We start from the raw sequence: 12,183 nt of genomic DNA, 5'->3' as shown, positions 1-12,183 counted from the left end.
TAAACATTTGCACTCTACCTAACAGTGCTACAGATGAGACTTCATGGCTTTGACCTCAATGACTGACAGCCTCTGAAGAGAAAATGCTATCATATTATACAGTTATAAACCCAGATGGAGCCTAGGACTTCAGATGGGTTCAATCCCATAATTTCATATAAAAAGAAAGACATTGAGACCCTGAGAAGAGTGGACTTGCCCAAGGTCACAGAGCAGGAAAAGTGCCCCAATCTCTGAGGCACACCACCTCCTCCTTGAGTCTCCAGTACTACAGGCTACAGGAACATCCTGCTGAAGCCAAGGTTCTGTTCTGTATCTTACCACTCTTCTCCCTTCATGCAATGATTCAAAAGTTCAAAGGTCACAAACACTTCATAAAGTCACCCAAAAGAACTGACAGGACAACCAATGACAAAATTATTTATTTTAGAGCCTCTGGTTTTCATAAAGACAGCCCTACCCCGCCCAGGAAAAAAAACTCCCCCACACCATGCTCCTATAACGTGCCTCAATATTCCCTTTTAAATGCACTAGAGACAGTGCTTCCTTGGTGTGCATAATTACTGTTCAATAGATCCCTTTTTAGCCAATGAAAGTATAAACCTTTTTTTCCACTTCATTTTTAAACCTCTTTCTCCTGTATCATAGCTTACTTTTTCTTCAAAATTCAATGAACTGTACAAGTTATTTTTGGACCTTCCAAATAGTTTGTGAAGACCATAGTTTTCTTCCAGACGAGAAAATGCTTCTTTCATACTATATTGCCATTGCTTTTATTATTCTTCCCATCACAGTATGGGAGAAGACCATTCATCAAACAATAAGACTCTTATTTGCAGCCACTAGGGAGCTATCCTGAAGATCACTGTGAGCCTCTGACATTGTGTGCTTCCACCAACCTGAAAGAACAGAAGGGGAGGATCTTCTGACCTTGGAGCCTAAATCCCTCATTTCAGAGTTGAGGAATCTGAGGCACACTAGGCACCCCCAGGGCTATACACCTAGCTTCTGCCTCTAAACCACTGGGTTTTCCACTACCCGGAGAATTGCAGAAATTCTTCATACCTCCTCAAGTTCATTGCAAGCGGGTCTAGTAATCATTTATATTTATTTCGGCAATATGGAAGCATGGGAACACATGGTTCCCGCCTCTATGTAATATTGCAGAATCAGTTGGATCAGATTTGAGTGGCTCCATTCCAGCACTTAAATGCTTTCACAAGTTCATCCATAAATCAGAATCCAGAAGCTGTAAGCACAATAGAACACATATGGCAAGTTATTGACCATCCTTTGCCTCAGTTTCCCCTTACTTAAAGTAGACTTGTATTCTCTTTTGAGGTTATATGAAACAATACATAGAAAAGGCTTAATAACCATAACAACTCAATAGATGTAAAAGAATCTTAATCTAGTCACAAGTAAGGAAATATTACCCAATAGCTATTTAATAATGTTTGCATGGAAAAGTAAAAGGATGATTATTATAACTCTAATAACTGAAGGATGAGATGACAGAAATCTTGGATTATGGATTGGGAAATCTAAGTCACAGATACAACCCTGCTGTGAAGGAGTTTGTGACTTGGGAAAAGCGTTAACATTTCTGGGTTTCAGAGCTTTAATCTCCAACCCTAATGTTAAACTCTCCATGAAAAGTACAAGGTACAGCATGATAGACTCAGGAAGCATTCCTACTCCACTGAGAGCTATTGTCCTTCCAGAAGTGAGGGAGATGCTTCCTTGGTCGATATCCACAAGAAAAACAGCTCTTGGGCCATCATCTGCAGCACCTTATCCCCAAAGCAAGCATTATCCCAGCCTTTCCCTGGGGGAGCCAGTCTGCCCAAATGCAAGCCGGAGAAGGGAGCAGATGAACAGTGAACGTCAGAGCAATTAGTTTTGGCAATTAAGCAGGCAATTAGTTCTGCAGCGTGTAGAAGGGAGGAGAAGGTAAATCAGCAGTGTCAGAGGGCAGGAAATGTGAGTGGGTCTCGGTGCCACTAACACCCAGGTGAGAGGACCCGCAAGTCCCCAGCCTGTTATCCCTCTCACAGCCAGCACCTTCAGGAGATTGCATTCCAGGAGAGACAAAACTGCTCTGGGCTTTCAACCCCCTCTTAAGGCCACACATTCTCAGTGTTCCCTCCAGCTGAGGTCCTGTTGCCTTTCTTCCCAGGAATCCTGTCTGCAATGTTGAAATTCTTAGATGCAATTTCCTGGGGACTCTCTTAGCAAAGAGTTCATTTGTTGTTTTCGAAGCTTAGGAAGTTCTCCTCTAAGGGCCAATTAATTTCTCACTTATCTAAGGGTGGAGGAGAGCTGATATTACATGACTTCATGATACAGTCAGGGGATACTAAAGCAGTGCTTAAAAAGCAAAGCCCTGGGTTTGGGTACCATCTTTGCTTCTTACAAAGCTCTGGTCTTTGGTTTCATGAGCTCCCAAATGGGAATAATGATCGGGTATCCTGTCAAAATGTATGGCACTTCTACAGGTCTTGTCAATTCCAAGAAAGGGAACGCATGTATTAAAAAGTATGTTTACCTGAAATTCAATTTATTTGGTCAACTTCTATTTCTTGTTGCTAAATCTGGCAATCTTGGAAGTTAAAAATAATAACACTCTTCTCAGAATGTTATTGTGGTTAAATCAAACAAACACCACACAGCATAACTAACAAGGAATTGGTGGGAGGAGGGGGGAACACTAATGTTTCTGTCTCTGTTCCTCTGCCATTTTCATCTAATGTGGTTAAACTTGTTCTACCTAGCCCAGAGGTTTAGAGTAACCAATGGCAGCTGGCTGGTTTTTCAGAAAAGGAAAACCTTTCTATGAGTTGCCTGCAGCAAGGGTTTTAGTCAGGAATAAAAAGAGTGTCTGGACATGATGTCACTGCGCTTCCCCATTCCTTTCTAAACCAGTGTTTCCAGCTGCTTTGCTTATGACTAAGAATTCCAAGCTGCTTAGAAGGCCAGGGAAATCAGGGAATGTGGTGAGGGAGGAAACCCTGGCCACAGTAACATTTTGTACAGGAGACAGCAATTCGTAGAAAAGTTGGGGTGGGAGCCCCTGCTAGCTCTCCAGTTCACTGTGCACGACCCACCTAACTAACCAAAGGCACCTTCAGAGTATGTGAGACATGATGCCGAACCAATTATAGGAACCCTCGTTAAGAAAAAGATGCGGAATTACAAATACAAAATTAGGCATGAAACTGAATATTTACTTAGAATGAGAAATTATATCATGACAAATTACAGGAGTGCTGGAGAATTAGGCCTCTTTCTTCTCAAAAACCCTACAAGTGATTTGCTAGAAATGCTGACACAGAAATGTTAGCTGATTATAACCCAGCTTCCTCTCCCCACCTGGGGCCTTAACAAGCTGGGCGCTCACACCAACCACGTTGAACAGGAAGGGACCTGTAACCTATACCTTACATATATATATATATATTATATATACATATATTATATTATATATATCTTCTCTTGCATTTAACTGGATACCTTTACAGCCATGTTTATTATACAAGCAATATTGTAAGAATGTTGGTGGAAAACACAAAGTGGAAGGAATTCTCAGGTTTCTGACATCTTAATCAGTCATCTGTTTCTTTTCTCTAGGTTCTTTTCAATTTTCACTCATATACACAACTTCTGAAATCATGATGCCCTCATGTGTTTTATGCTTCCGTAAGATAGTATTGCAGGCTGGGTGTTCTATGAACAAGATGAATTATGGCTCTAGAAGACAGGAAGTCCAGAAACAGGTACCATCATCTGATTATTCTCCATGCTATGTCCTAATATGGCAGCAGGAAAGGTCTTTTTCCTTCATCAAAAGCCCACTCCCACAAACACAGTTTTAATACACTGATGAAAGACTTTGTGACCTAATCACATCTTAAGTCTGACACCTCTTAACACAGTTTATAGGAGTGTCACATATCATCATACATACAGAAGGACACACCATTGGATATCTGTCAGGGTGTTTTCCACTTAGCATGGTATTATTTTCCTATGTTTCTCTATACCCGCCATCATGGTGACATTTCAAGGCTGGACCATTATTTCCTACCCTGTCATTGTTAAGAAATCAGATAAAGATGAAACTGATGAAGGGAAATTGAATTTTAGGTTAGTGTGAGCAGTTTTAAACTTAAAACCACACCACACCACATCACACCACACATACACACACACACACACACACACACACACACACATACACACACACTTTTGAAAAGACCCTCGCAGCATTGTAACTCACACAGGAGTAAATAATCTGTCAATTTAAAGGAAAAAAATCACTTCAGCAATTTATTAGGTATGGGCAGAAAAGGAAACTATCAGCAGGCTGGCATTTCACTTTTCAACTAATTTCTTTGTTGAGGTAACTCCAAATCTGTTGAGCATGCCCCTCCTGAGGAGGTAAAAGAATAGAATAAACAGATTGCCATGTGACTTGGATACTAGAGTGGACAATGGTTTTCTTAAGAAATGGTTCCTGATGGAAAGGATTCCTACTGGAGTCACACCACACCAATTTTATGGCAATAATTTAATTATATCAATTAGAGCACACATCCCCCCAGAAGACATTATGAGGACCCTCTCTGGGTGAAACATTTGAACAAAACACTTCAACGGTGCTCAGTAGCTTTCCCTTCCTGGGTGAAAATTAGGCATCGAGTACACTATGATTCATAACTTCACAGAACAGTTCCTGTGGGTGGACACACGTCACTCATGTCCCCCTTACAAGCCTAAGGCTACACTCCCTTACCTTTTACTTTCTGAACTTCTCTGTGGGGTGCAGCAGCCAAACCACCCTGTGCAATTTTGACTTTTAAGATCTTCAGTGTAAAGATCTAGAGCAGGGGAGAAAAAATAAATCAAATGAAACCTCCCATTTGAGATTCGAAGCCCAGAGTGGGAAACGCCTTTTCTGTGGCTTAGAACTGTCTCCACAGCCCATCGAATTTGTAAGTAAAGGTGATTATGGCGCATCACAACTCACTTAGAGCAGCAAACCAAGATGGATACGAGCTATTCAAATGACGGCTAAGGCAATTTTAGAACGAGCCTTCGCATTAATGGGCATGACTCACCTTATTCTGTGGTTCCTAATCTATCAAAGGTTGTTGAAAAGATCCCCTCTTGGCGTCTCTCATGTTCTCACATACAGGGCAGGAAGGAGGTCTAAGAAGATAAACTGGAAGGTAGTAAGGCCACAGTCACAGGATGCTCTGTTTCTATTGCAAGTAGATCAACGACTAGTTTTTGACAGTATCAAGGCTTGGACTCTCCCCAGTTCTCGGCCTGTAGCATCCTCTCCGACTTTATGGCTTAGATGCCTGGGGATGAAAGGTGGAGTGTGAAGGACGCCTGTGAGAACTGTTTTGACTGGAGCTCCTCTGGCATCACCCTTCCTTCTAAAGCAGTGACTCACCTGGGTCTCGCAAGAATCAAGGCACTCAAAAGACTTCTGCCTGGCAAAGACAAAAAAGAAAAAAGAAAGAAAACGAAATGTGTACATTTATTCTTTTCCCTCCTAATTTTATAAAAGCCAGTGACTATGTGAACCAGAAACAGGGAATGACATTCTGACCGGCCAATTTTCTCACTGAAGCTTGCACAACGTGAAAATTTCTTTGCTTCCTATTTTTGTGCAGTCTTCTAGTGTTTCTGGCACGGGTAGCGATTATACTTGGCGCTTCTGTCGTGCTTGTCATCCAAAGATTTCAAAGTGCTCGGCAGCAGGGCTTCATCCTGACAGCAGGAGGGGAGAAAAGGTCGGCTCTGTTTTGCCTGTTGAGCAGCTAGGATGCAGAGAGGTGATGCCACATGGATGCATGCTCTGCAGAACGTCAGGGGCAGAAGCAGCCTAGAACACTGGCTTCTTAAATTTCACTCAATCTACTGGCCCTTCATCTATTGGTCATGTGACCACCTCTTACCAGGGGGGAACACGAGGCTCAGCACGACAGATATGAACAGTTTGTTAAGTGTCTGACCGTACCGAGAAACTGAAAATCCAAAAGAGAGGGGTATGATTTGTTTTAGAGATTTGCTTTTTAGGTGTGGGAACTTGGACAAAAAAGTCTAAAAAAACGTTGGTGCAAATCCACTGGGTGAAAATGGCTAGCAGATTTCAGCACTTGAAAATATCAAAGTATTGGCAAGGAAACTCAACAACATGATCTTAAAGTCTGCAGTTGGGGTTGTAATTAGTACAACCACTGGGGAAAACTACTTAGCCTTGGCTTCTAAAGCAGATCTTGAACATAGACTTCAAACCAGTAATATTACTCCTACCTGTAGCCTTAAGAGAAACCCTCACCTGTAGGCTCCAAGAATATGCACTCCAACATTGATATGAAACATTATCTACTGGTGAAAATGACTGGGCCACATCTTCCCATGAAATATAGATAAACTATGTATCCACAGAGAGGAAAAAAACTTCTATACCCATAGAGAAAAAAATAAGTTGGTGGCACACACCATTAATCCCAACACTTGGGAGGCAGAGGCAGGCAGATCTCTGTGAGGTTGAAGCCAACCTGGTCTACAGACAGAGTTCCAGGGCAGACTCCAAAGGTATACAGAGTAACCCTGTCTCAAAAACAAACAAACAAACAAAAAAACCCTCTATACCCATATTGGGAAAAAAAGTAAGTCAGAATATGAGATAAAAGATGAAGATATTTTTCTGAAGCTCAAAAGTAAGAAAAACACATGCATGATTAGAGGAACAAGCATACACCATAAAACTAGGAATAGGCATTAAAAGCAAAGGGAACAATAAGAACACGAGTGGCATGGTAGTCCCATCTTAGAAAAATCAGGGACTATGGGGGCAGGTGCACAGTGTATCTGATGTGTTCCAGCTCTGCGTGGTAGGCTGCCTCCTCATCACATGTACGTGACATATCATTTTCAGGCATTATAGAACAATTTCAGTCAATGTTAATGAGCTAAGAGTGGGAGGAGCAGAATCTTCAATGAAGGTGTATGTATAGCGTTTAACTCATCATTTAAAGATTACAAACAGTTAACATTTTCTAGGGATTGCACTTTTTAAAGAGCCTGCCAAACTTAAGTCAAGAAAGTGTTCAAAACATGGATGTCATAAAAAGATTTATTATACTAAGTTTGTAACTAGTTTACGCAAATGAGAAGCAAGATCTTAAAACTCAATAAGAGTTCTGGGAAAGTGTATGAACAAACAATTTTAGGAAAATTCAAACGAGGAAGAGATGAAAGACGTTTGAACTGTGCTAGTAAACAAAGAAATTAAGACTGTGTGGAGAAATTTTCTTTTCTTAACTCTAAGGCTGCTGAACTTGGAAAAACCTAGATACTAGCAGTAGTCAAGTGGGTGTTGTGTTGTGAGATACAGCCTTCCAAGAGGGCTCCAGAGATAAGATACAGTGGCTTTTAATTATGCCTCCAAGGCTTTGTTCAATAAATTCCTGGAAGCTTTTCCAAAAGAAATCATTAGAGTCCTAAAAATATTCACAGCAACATTACCTTTCATAGCAAAAATTAGCAAAAATATTGAACTGCAAAGTGGTTAAAGATTCGAGCATCCTCAATGGAGGCCACGCAACCATTAGCAATGGGAGTTTAAAGGATGCTTATTGATGGGAAAACAGCCCACAAAATTATTTGCACTGCCCAGGTTTATATTCATAACACACTCTCACACACACTCACATACAGGGACATGTGGAAATATGAAAGGTTTAAATACTGACCACTGTAGTATGAGCTCTGATAGTTTTCAGTTTTTACTTTTTTCGCTGTTACAGTTTCAATCGGCAGTTTCTTAGATGAACAATGACATAGAAATACCATTTAAAAGAATAGAAAGTATCTTCAATATAGGGGAAGACACTCCATAGTTAAAAGTACTGAGTCATAAAATTCATTGTAGTGCCACCAACTATCCCAGCTTGTCAAAGGTTCTGTTTCAGCAAAATTCTCAAGAAAGTGAGGACAGTTAGCCATCATTCTATCTTGGGATTGAAAGCCTCAATTCTAACAAAAACATTTTCCCTCTAAATTTCAACCTTCCTCTTAATAATTGCTTCAGTCTCCATACAGATGCACAGTGGCCTTGCAGATTTCTGCATAAGTTAAATCTTGAAGTGTTTGTTAATAACGAGCAGAACGCATAAGGACTGTCACCCTGGCTTTGCTATATCACTCAGTCTCAATGTGCACTCATTGTCACTCCTGTGTTGAGGAAGAGGAACTTGTCTGCCTCTCATTCTAGCACTGTGTATACACAGAGGGTGAGTGGCACTTGTATCCAGTTGCCAGGGGAAAGATGAGCCCTGGGAAATGTAGTTGAACTGACAAAGAAAGTCCTACCTCCCCTGTAAGACTCCACGGGAGAGTAAAAAGACAGGCAAGCACCACCTTTCCCACAGAGTCTTACACAACTGCAACAAACCCTCTCCCATGGTAGATCTTCGGGAAGTTCTTCTATAGTGCCCTGGGATAGAAGCAACTGCAGTCTCCATGTCATTGATAGGCAAGGGAAGGGCAGGTGAGCCGACTGCAAACGCTCAGAATGACTATCTTCAGGAAAGCCTCCTCCCCTTCTCGGAGGTGGGGGAGTGCCTTGGAGCAGTTACTTACCCATTCTCCTCAGCCTCCATTTCCTCAGGAATAAAATGAATGGAGGGTGCTATTGACACATAAACGACAGGGTTGGAAAGATTTATGTAGGCAGCAAGAGGTCGTCAAGGTAGTGCCTGTAGATGGGTACGCAGAAAGATACGGAGAAATTCTTGGGTGCCAAGAACCAGGAAGATTGGAAGGCAGGCTGAGAAAAGTGGGAAATTGAGCTGAGGTGCAGTCTTCACAGAGCCTCAATGAGAAACTTCCAGATTCTGTCCTAAGCTGGGAGAAGAGTGGGGACTTTCATGCCTCTGCAAGTAATCAGAGAGAGTCACCCAGAGAATGAAATGGGCAACTCAGTATCATAGGTGAGAGAGTCACTACCTGGGCCTCCTTCTGCAGACTGAGGGCAGGGGATGTATAATCCATCTGTATCCAGGCCATTCTTCCCACCACTGTTTTTCTGCTAGTGGGATGGTCAGTAAGGTCCCTTCCTGTGGGGACAGATCTGCTAGCTGACTTTGTTGGAGTAGGCCCTTAGCATTTTACTGTGTCTTTAGACTCCTCAGTAGCCTAGAACCTTCCTTCTAGCCTTCCTTTCTTTGTTTACTTAGGATCGACCCTCTCTAGACTCCTTTATACAAAAGGCAAAGAGTTAGGTACAACCTTACTCTGCCTTCAGGAGCAATGTTTAGCATTGGCTTTGGTAAAACCTCTTTTGTTTTACTGTCTAAATATACATAATCTAAAAAACAAAACTAAAAGAAAGTAAGCAAGCAAAATTAAATGCACTCTGAGAACTCAAGTGTGCATCTAGCAAGGCCAAAGACAGGGTGGAGGAATTGTTCTGTGAAAGGGGACTGAAGAAATACAATGATCCCTTGGGTCAGGAAAATCCGCACAAGCAGGGCAGAATGCAAACAAGCATTAATCTAAGTTAAGAAAGATGCCTTCTTTCTGAGTTTTCTGGTGATCCTTACAATTTCTTAGAAGACATATTTGGGGGGGAAACTAAAAAATATCTACTGGTTAAAGTACCTCGTCCTTAGATTCTTATTATTTTGAAGAAGTATTAAAAATAAGGACAACCAGACAGTTGGGGATACGAGTTCATTGCTAAAGTCCTTGCCTTGCAGCATGAAGATCTTAGTTTGGTCACCAAAATCGATGTAAAAGCTAGGCATGGTGGTGCACACACGTGATCCTGCATGGAAGAGGTAGTGATGGGCACATCTCTGGGGTTGCTGACTTATTTGACAAGTTCAGGTCTGTTAGAAACCCTGTCTTAAGGGAAAGGCACAGTAGTTCTCAATGTGTGGGTTACAACGGCTTTGGGGAGGGTTGCATATCAGATACTTACACTACGATTCATAACAGTAGCAAAATTACAGTTACAAAGTAGCAAGGGAATAATTTTATGCTGGGAGGGGGTCACCACAATGTGGGGAAGTGTATTAAAGGGTCTCAGCATTAGGAAGGTTGTGAACCATTGCTTTAGCCTCTAGAAGTACACACACACACACACACACACACACACACACACACACACACACACTGAAAAGAGAAAAGACAGACAGACAATGCCACCTAAGCATGCACACCCTAACTTTTTACAGGGGAAATAGGAAGCAGTAGAGGTCAATTCTGGGGGTTAATACAAGACACTGCTTAATTTTCAGAGTCCCAGCAGATGCAGCATGTGATTTCTGAGCACTTGAAAAGGAAAGTAGTGATCACCAAGAGGCAACATGTGTTCATGAAGCATGGGTCATGCAAAGCATCCCTTTTTATCCTTCTCCCAGTGAGGGGCCCCGAAGATATCAATTCACCTAATTACATGCAGTATTTGGAAAGGCTGATCATATTGGCTTTGTGAGTAAGCTGGAAAACATGGCTAGATTATTAGCTGAGCACCAACCTGCCTTACATTCCTCCCTTTGTTCACACCTTCAGCCAGCCAGTATTAGTTCTCTATTCTACACTGTGCCAGAAAAGCCACAGCGCCCTGTTAAAACTAGGGAGTACATCGTCAATTTCAACCTAAAGAAACTTTCTGAAGATGCTTCTAAGATGTGGCCTGAGACCAAAAGCATCAGAATAGCATATGGTGCTTGTTAAAAATGCACATTCCTGGAGTCACGTCTCAGTCTCACTGAATCCAAATTTCAGGAAATGAGACTCAGGGATCAAGCATATTGAACACAAGTCCTGAGTGATTCTTTAACACTCTCAGGTTTGGGAACCATTGCGAAGTCATTCTCTACCTTCCTATGATAGTCAAGGTTTTAATTTTTATTTTTCTCCCAGTGAGGGGCATCAAAGATATTTGAAAAGGCTGATCATATTGGTTTTGTGGGTATGCTGAAAAATATAACTAAATTATTAGATGAGAATCCATCCCACATTCCACTCCTTCCTTTGTTAGCACCTCCATTAAGTCAGGATTAAGTCTGTATTCTACACTGTGCCAGAAAGTCATTTAGTCTTTTGAATTTTAATATATACCTGGACTGGCCAGGTATGGCAAACACAGCTTTATTCCCAGCACCCAGAAAGATCCCTGTGAGTTCAAGACCAGTCAGAGTCATATAGTGAGATCCTGTCTCATTCAAAAATAAAAACAGAACCCAAAACGTTGGCCTGTCAACTTCACACTTGCCTGAAAGTTGGAGGTAAAGCTGATTAACCAGATTAAAGAATCAAACTAAGTCAAAAGACCTTGAAAAAGAGAAGAATGGAATGAAATTAACAATATACAGTTAATAGGGTTAAATGTTAAGTTTTGCATCCAAGTTCAAAGAATCAACTACTTAAATACAAGGTAGGCAAGCTTCAGATTGACAGAAGTTCACTTGACAAAGATTTAAAGTTCAATGAGAGTCAAAAAGGGGAATATTATTTTTAACAGAAACTACTACAAATTTTAGAAGGCATTAGTAGAAATTGAACTTAGCAAGGGGCCAAGCTGTGCCCTTACTTCATGTACTGGTGAGACAAACTACTTTTGAATTTTTAAAGATGTAGTTTAATAACCTTGTTATAGTTTGGATGTTGGATGTCTTTCACGGACCATGTAGCGAAGATTTGCTCCCCAGAGTGCGACTGATCAGAAGTGGTTGAATCATTAGTAGGTGCAGTCTCTCGGAGGTTACTAGGCCATGGGACTGTTGTTCCATGGTCTCTGTCTGTTTCTTCCTGTTTACTGGAACATGGGGTGAAAGTTTTCCTTTGTTGTGCATTCATGACATGAAGTGTCATCCTTACTACAGAACTCCAAGTCAGGGTGGCAGGAGAGTCCTCAATTTTGTGCTGGAATCTCCACAACCATGAGCCAAAGTAAGTTTGTTTCTTGTTGTTTTCTTTTTTAATTAATTGCCTCAAGTGTTGTTATGGTGACAAAGAAGTGACGAGTATAACCTATGTGTTATTTTTCATTATTATTAATTTTATGCATTGTACATTGAAACAGAATTACATAACTTTCCTCCCTCCAGATCCTCTCAGTTATCCTCCCTCCAAACCCTTCTATCCCCCCAATTT

The 12,183-nt window shown here is 41.3% G+C and overlaps 1 long non-coding RNA gene across 4 annotated transcripts in view; it reads right to left on the bottom strand.

Annotated features, from left to right (window-relative positions):
- Nucleotides 1–404: 404 nt before the first annotated feature.
- The window catches only part of LOC110341781, a 30,478-nt gene continuing 18,699 nt past the window's right edge, over nt 405–12,183 (bottom strand). For 2 of the 4 annotated variants that reach the window (XR_002383781.2, XR_002383778.2), the window contains 6 exons: nt 5,621–5,781; nt 5,462–5,501; nt 5,121–5,366; nt 4,796–4,880; nt 1,066–1,249; nt 405–899 (listed from right to left, as the gene is read on the bottom strand). This is a non-coding gene — a long non-coding RNA (uncharacterized LOC110341781). The remainder of the gene's footprint in view (nt 900–1,065; nt 1,250–4,795; nt 4,881–5,120; nt 5,367–5,461; nt 5,502–5,620; nt 5,782–12,183) is intronic. The other 2 variants (XR_002383779.2, XR_002383780.2) reach the window with 2 other exon arrangements.

Source organism: Mesocricetus auratus, unplaced genomic scaffold (assembly GCF_017639785.1).
Source record: "Mesocricetus auratus isolate SY011 unplaced genomic scaffold, BCM_Maur_2.0 Super-Scaffold_100008, whole genome shotgun sequence".
NCBI classification, from domain to species: domain Eukaryota; kingdom Metazoa; phylum Chordata; class Mammalia; order Rodentia; family Cricetidae; genus Mesocricetus; species Mesocricetus auratus.
This window is presented reverse-complemented; position numbering and strand designations above follow the sequence as displayed.